This window comes from Gavialis gangeticus, unplaced genomic scaffold (genome assembly GCF_001723915.1).
Source record: "Gavialis gangeticus isolate Ggan-Ray unplaced genomic scaffold, GavGan_comp1, whole genome shotgun sequence".
Lineage (NCBI taxonomy): Eukaryota > Metazoa > Chordata > Crocodylia > Gavialidae > Gavialis > Gavialis gangeticus.
This window is the reverse complement of record NW_017729005.1, coordinates 1465684-1472486: the sequence shown is the minus strand read 5'-3', so window position 1 is coordinate 1472486 and position 6803 is coordinate 1465684.

Sequence of the window (6803 nt, the reverse complement as noted above, 5' to 3'; positions counted from 1 at the left end):
TGTAAATAAATTTGTATACAGTTAAGTCCCCTGACTGTCCTAGCCTGGTTCTATAGGGATGGAGGGAAACTGTGCAGACCGCAGTTCCCACCCCACAGCACACCTGCCAGTTAACAATCCCCTTCAATTGGAGAAGAGGATTATATACCTATGTTACTTGGGCTACATAAGAGAGACAAAAGAGTAGGCCTGATCACAGTGAAACTGCCTGAAAAGGCAGAGGTGGTCAGTGCTAGGCGACTAAAGAAAACATTGAAGAGAGTAACAAGAACAAAATGAGGCTGGAGACACTTAGTTTGGACTTCACCTTAAAATTCTTCTTCTTCTCATATCCTTGTCATACACTAGATGTTTTTTCCAGAATTGTGCACAAGCGATGGATCTTTCCATTGCTGCAGTGAGATCCTCCTTTGTACAGGTCTCACCAAGGAGTCAGCAAACACGCAGGTATTCCATAGTCTGCACTTCATTGCATTCTCATATATTCATGTCATTAGAGTAGCCCCATTTGATCATGTTTGTTTTTGATCTTCCAGTTTGTATGCTCGGGCAATTCAAGCATCACCATGCTGGCCAATCTAGATTTGCCCCTCTTGGAAGATCCTCCTGCGGTTCCAGGTCCATTTCACAGCACTCGTCTGCACGTAATCTTTCCTTCCATAACCTCAGTCACACCCTGTCAGTTGTTGTGTCTAATGGCACAACACTGGTCACAAAACTCTTTTGTGTTCTAACCCAGTGTTTCCCAACCTTTTCCAGCCCAAGGCGCACTTAAATTAATAATTTTTTTCTGCAGCACACCTATTAAGACAGTCCCCATCCTCATACCTATTGTAGCTCATTGCCGAGGCAAAATTCCGCAGCACACCTGTTCATTTCTGATGGTGCACTTTTGTGCCGCAGCACACTGGTTGGAAAACACTGTTTTAAGTCATTTAGTTACTTCTGTGTGACCACAGAATGGATGCCTGGGGTCTTCTGCCTGCTGTGATCTTTATGACTTACTACCTTTCTTCTGATATCAGGTGGTAGGATGGCAGTAAGTCCAAACCATCCTTTGGTGTTGGCTCTAGACATCCTGTTATTTCATGACAGCCATCATTTAGAACTGGGTCTATTTTCTTGGCATGAACTGATCATTCCCATACAGGACATGTATACTCTGCAGTGGAATAACAAAGGCAATAGCAGTGGTTTGAAGTGTAGCTGGAGTTCTTCCCCACTTTGAGGTGATCAACTTTCAAAGTATATTGTTGCAGGCACTGACTTTCCCTTTCATCTTCTCTACATCTGCTGTGAAGGTAAGTGTTCAGTCCAAAGTAATCCCCAAGTACACAGGGTTCGAGTGATTAGTCATTGGGTTCCATCCCAGACAATATTTGACTTCTACTTGGCTTTTCTATGGTGTAAGTGAAAAGGTGTGCATCTTGGTTGGGGTAGCACAAAGCTGGTTCTTAGTGTAGCAATCTGAGAGGTTTCTTAGTGCACGTCACTGTTCTTGGCAGTGGCAAAGTGCTTCTCTTGTGATGTGATGCTATATGAAGCTCCTTGTATTACGCTGTATGGGTTGATCATTGGAACATATGTTTAAAAGGATTGGTGCTAGCACGCTACCCTGTGGGAGACTGTTTCATTGTCATCTCCAGTGGCTCCATTTCTTGCAGTTTGATGTAAAAATGCCTATTTTCCAAAAGAGATTGGATGAGCTGCACTAGGTGGTAGTTGTGCATCATGTTGTAGAGTTTGGCAAGCAGGTTTTGGTGGCTACTTGTGTTGTATGCTGATGAGAGGTCTACAAACACAGCACCTGTTATCATCCTTTTCTCAAATCCATCTTTTATATGTTGGATGTGGTTTAGTATTTGGTTAGTGCAGGACTTGCCTTGTCTAAATCTGCCTTGTTCTGCTATTATATGTTGTTCAATATGAGGTGAAAGGCAATTGAGAATAAGGCATCTGGTAAAGCTTAGAAAGATGGCACAGAAGTGACAGTGGCCTAAAGTTCTCTGGGCCAGAAGCATTCTTCCCTGATTTTAATACAGCTATTATACAGACCTGTCACCATAATTTAGGCATTCAAAGGGTTGATGAGCGATTGTTAAAAGGTGTAATACCCATAACTTGGTTGTTTGATCTGCTCTGTGCCCACATCATCGAGTCCAACTGCTTTGCCATTCTTCAAGTGACTTATTCTGGTGTCAAGTTCATCCATTGTATATGGTGTGTTAAAATGATCTTCCTCCAAATCAGTTTGCTGTCTAATTCATATTTTAGGCTGTTTGTTCGAAGCTTTATTATTGAACAGAAGTTGGTGAGCTACCTGGTTGGCTGTGACGTTCTGGTGTTGCTGTACTTTCTTCGGGTCATTACTCAGCTTGAAGTAATGCAAATACAGAACAAATACTGTACAGTTTCTCGACACCGCAAACTCAAATACCAAACTTGCCTGAATCCAAGATGAAGGTTTTTTCCCTAGTCAGCATGGGGGAAAAAGGTCCATATCTTGAATTTGAGTACAAGGTGTGGGGCAGATGGCCCAGCCCCAGCTCAGGGTCAGAGTAGAACTCGTACCTGCTGCCCCTCCCTGTTGCCTGCCCCTCAACTTCTGCCCCATGCTGCTTCTGTCCTCCCCAACTCCTGTTTCTCCCACCCTGTGCTTACAGAGTTGCAATTCTGGCTCCAGCCCCACTCCAGTCTAGGACATGGAGTGCATGGTGACTGTTCCCTCTGTTCACCTATGTCATGATGCAGCAGCAGTGATGGCAGTAGTTCTAGCCCTGGATTCGGCTCTGATCCACTCCTGAGGCTGGGGCAGAGCTGCCACCATTGCAACCTGGCTGGAGTGGAGCTGCAACTGAGGGTAAGTGGAGGTGGGTGGAGAGGGCAAGTGGCAAGAGGGCAGGAACAACAAGAGGAAAGGGGCAATGGGCAGGGGTCAGGGCTACTTACTCCCCTACTGCCTGCTCTCCCCTATCACCACCTGCCCCGCCATGCCACTGCTTTCCTGCTGCAGCAGTGGGGGAGATGAGTTTACGATGATCCTTCTATAATTAGATTCTATACCTAGGAAATTATAATAAATTTATAAGTTTTCCATATAAAGAATGTAATCATGGCGGGGTCATCTTAAATTTGAGGTTATCTTGGATTCAAGTAAATAAAGTAAGTTTGGTGAGATGATGACCAGCAGCACTCTTCATGTGCTGGAATTTAGGGAGATGAAACTCTTGTGTCAGAGAGATCATTACAACTTGTAGGGAAGGAAGGAGGTGGCACATAAGAAATTTCAGTCTGAACAGATTCAAGGAAGTACATAAATCAATTATGGAGTTAGCTGTAAACAGACTGGAAGACAATATTTGGAGAATTAGAAACCCTGTAATAATATTAAGGTGTTGGAGGAGGAATGTAGAGGGAATGGGGTTGAATTTAAGATTTTGCTTGATTAAAAAACAAACAAACTTTGTTTTTCAATTTGATGCCTAGGGCAACAACCACAAGTATATGTTTTCATGGCAGATGAAGAAAGGAACAAAAAAGCAGTCACTGCAAGTGTCAAATAGTATAGAATAGGGATAGGCAATTATTTGGGCTGGAGGACCACTTAACAGGTTTTGGTGAACTCTTGAGTTCGGAGATGGGGGGGTGGTGACCCAGCCTCAGCCCCACATCACAGCTGTTTACACCACTCTGTGGCAGGGGGATGGGGGCCAGGGAAACCTGGAAGGAGGTTGCGGGGGATGCCCAATCACAGGGATGTGTGGGGAGTGAGATCATGGCTCTGCACAGGGCCCTGGCCCTGAGCTACCATTGCCCCATGATCCTGGCCCTGGACCCACCTGCTTGTCCCACCCCCAAGTGCCACTCCCTGCCTGCCTGTGGCCCCATTCCATCTGCCCACCTGAGTGTGTCCTGCTCATGGGGGTCCCCACCTGCTCCATCCAGTGCCCCCAGTAGTTAGTGTGGGATGCATGGGCCAGTGTGCCTGGCCAGTGGGGATAGGTCCAGCAGTGGCAGAGACACTGGCAGCAGCTGGGGACTGCCAAGAAATCAAGTCCAGGCACTGTGCCATCCCTGCCCCACTGCTGCACCATCTGACTCTGCAGACTACAGCTCCCAGCATACCCAAGAACTGTGCATAGGGATAGATTGAGCTGCGCTTCACACCATGTAGCACCCATGCATCTGGGGCTGCACATGGAATCACTTGGTAGGTCGGATTTGGCCTGAGGGCTGTATTTTGCCCACCCCGATGTAGAAGATACAAATGGGACAAATGAATCCTTGTTAATCATCAGGGATCCTGGGTTTCCCTGATTTAAAAAAAAAAAAAGCTAATTCTCTGATTTAAAAAAAGCTAATTCTCTGTTAAAAGCTGCAAAATCCATAATTAAAATGAAAGACCCCTCACTCCCCGCCACAGCCCCCCCCAACCCTGCTGGTGCCCCTAAACCCCACCACAGCCTTCTGGCCCTGTTCATGCCCCTCATCCCCCACCAACAGCCCCCTGCCCTCCTCAGCCCTGCTGCAAGGGGCCCCCAGCTGCCATGGCTACGAGGCCAGGGTCGAGTCCACAGCCCCCTGGCAGGAGGTGGCTGCTGCTGCAGTGGAGCAGAGCTCAGCTCCCTCCACCCCTGCTGCCTGCCTGCTATGGGCTTGGGCAGGGTAGTGCCGACTCCCTAACACTGTGCACACTCCTGGAAACACGGGGACCCATGCCCCCCAGATCTGTGCACAGGGTGGGGGAGGGCATTGGTTGTCTACTGCAGGCTTGGGTTCCCACCCTGCTGCCCTTCCCTGGGCCTTTGCAACCCAGTGAGTACAACCCAGAGCTACAGGGAACAGTGGGGTCATATGGCAATCTTCTTGCTGCTGTGAGCTCTGCGTTGCCCTGGTGACACATCCCTTAATGTGTGGCAGCAGTGAGGGGCACAGCTCCACACCACCACCCCACTGCTGCCACGTGTGCAGGGGATGCATTGCTAGGGCAGTGTGGAGCTCACAGCAGCAACCATCTTCCCCATGCAACCCTGCTGTTCCCTGCAGTACCAGGTTGCACCCGCTGAGTATGGAGGTCCTGGGGGAAGGCAACAGGGTGGGAGCCTAAGTCCACAGAGGGCAGCCTGCACCTGCCCTGTGCACAGATCTGGTGGGCACATGAATTTGGCCCTATTACTTTCCTACAGGTATACAGGAGAGTCCTTACTGCAAATTTAAACTCTCATATAATGTGTATAACATGCTGAGAATTCTCATACATATTTCTTAATATTTCCAGGAATGAAGTCTTACTGCATGTGTAATATGAACTCCACAACTACACTCATGTATGAATGACATGACAACATTTCATCAACAGGGTGAGTGCAACTAACACACCAGAAAATGGATTTGGCACAAATTTTTTCCCAGACTTTTTTTGTTCCCTGAATGTTATCTTACTTCATAAATATATCTAGCATCTATTTTAGTCTGGTGATATATCTGGAGTCTATTTTTGTTTAGTAATATATCTACTGTCAACAATGACTTGGGAAATAAAAGAAGTGGAAAAAAATAAGAAAGCAGAGAGAGAGAACACCTTAACATTCCACAGTTTGGATTTTTAATCCATCTGTGTCAGATGAAATGTGTTAACTAAGGAAATTGACAATATTTCTGGATGTAAACCTTTACGCTGATAACTTTTCAGTCTCATAATTTCATTTTTCTGGTATAAAGACAATGACTGGCAATGGTCAAGTATGTTACCCTAATTCATTTGGAATGATGAGGAGAGAAACTTGAAACAAGTTTAACTAATACCCAATAGATTCTGGATATATCATTATTGCATTCCCAAGAACATAATATCTTATAGAAATAACAGTTATGAACATGTTTTCATTCACAAAGTATTTATCATTTAGTCACACGACTACGTTAAAAACTGATTTCATATAAGCTTCTCAGTTTTAAGTTTTAAAATCTTGTGCTTAAGCAAGAAAAAATGTTACAAGTTGGCTCTGAAAAGAGCAGAATTTTTTCCCTGCCACTAACGAAAAAGTCCAGACAAGGCTTAATTACCAACCAGCCAAAGTTAAGGGCAAGTTTCTACTGGCTTAGTTTTAACAGATATATGCCAGAAGGTATTTTAAAGTAGTTGGGCCAGATTTTGGCTTGAGAACCACATAGACTTATACAAAATAAAAAGTGTAGCAGGTTAAATATTGCCTAGCCAGCTATTCATACAGAAAAAAACATGTCCAATTCCTCAACAAGTCTAAAATGATCACATGATGGAAGAAAAAGGCTTCAGCACCAAAAGGGAGCAATAAAATAAGATTGAAACACATCCAACTGCCCATGCTATTCAGATACTCTTATATAACAGTTAGCATATTCCATTTCAGCAAAAGAATAAAAGTTGTGCACACTGTAGGTACACTTTCACTTGTGTGGACACGAAGCAGTTTTGAGATCCAAGCCCATTCACACACAGATATATCTCCTGCCACTATTAGGACAATATTCAGCTTTACATTAACTTGACTGTTGGAACATGTTTGCATCACTTTCTGAAGGATGCACTAGAGAATTGTGTGCAGTTTTGTGCTACACATTTTAAAAAGGACATGGAGAAGTTAGAGAGGGTCCAGAGGTAGAAAACAAAAAATGACAAAGGGCTTGGGCAGCAAGTCGCATGAGGACATGCTCGAGGAAATAGGCACACTCAGCTTGCAGAAAAGTGATTAAGATGAGACACAACAGCTGTCTTCCAATATCTGAAGGGTTGCCATAAAGAAGAGGGAGAGGAGGGAGGT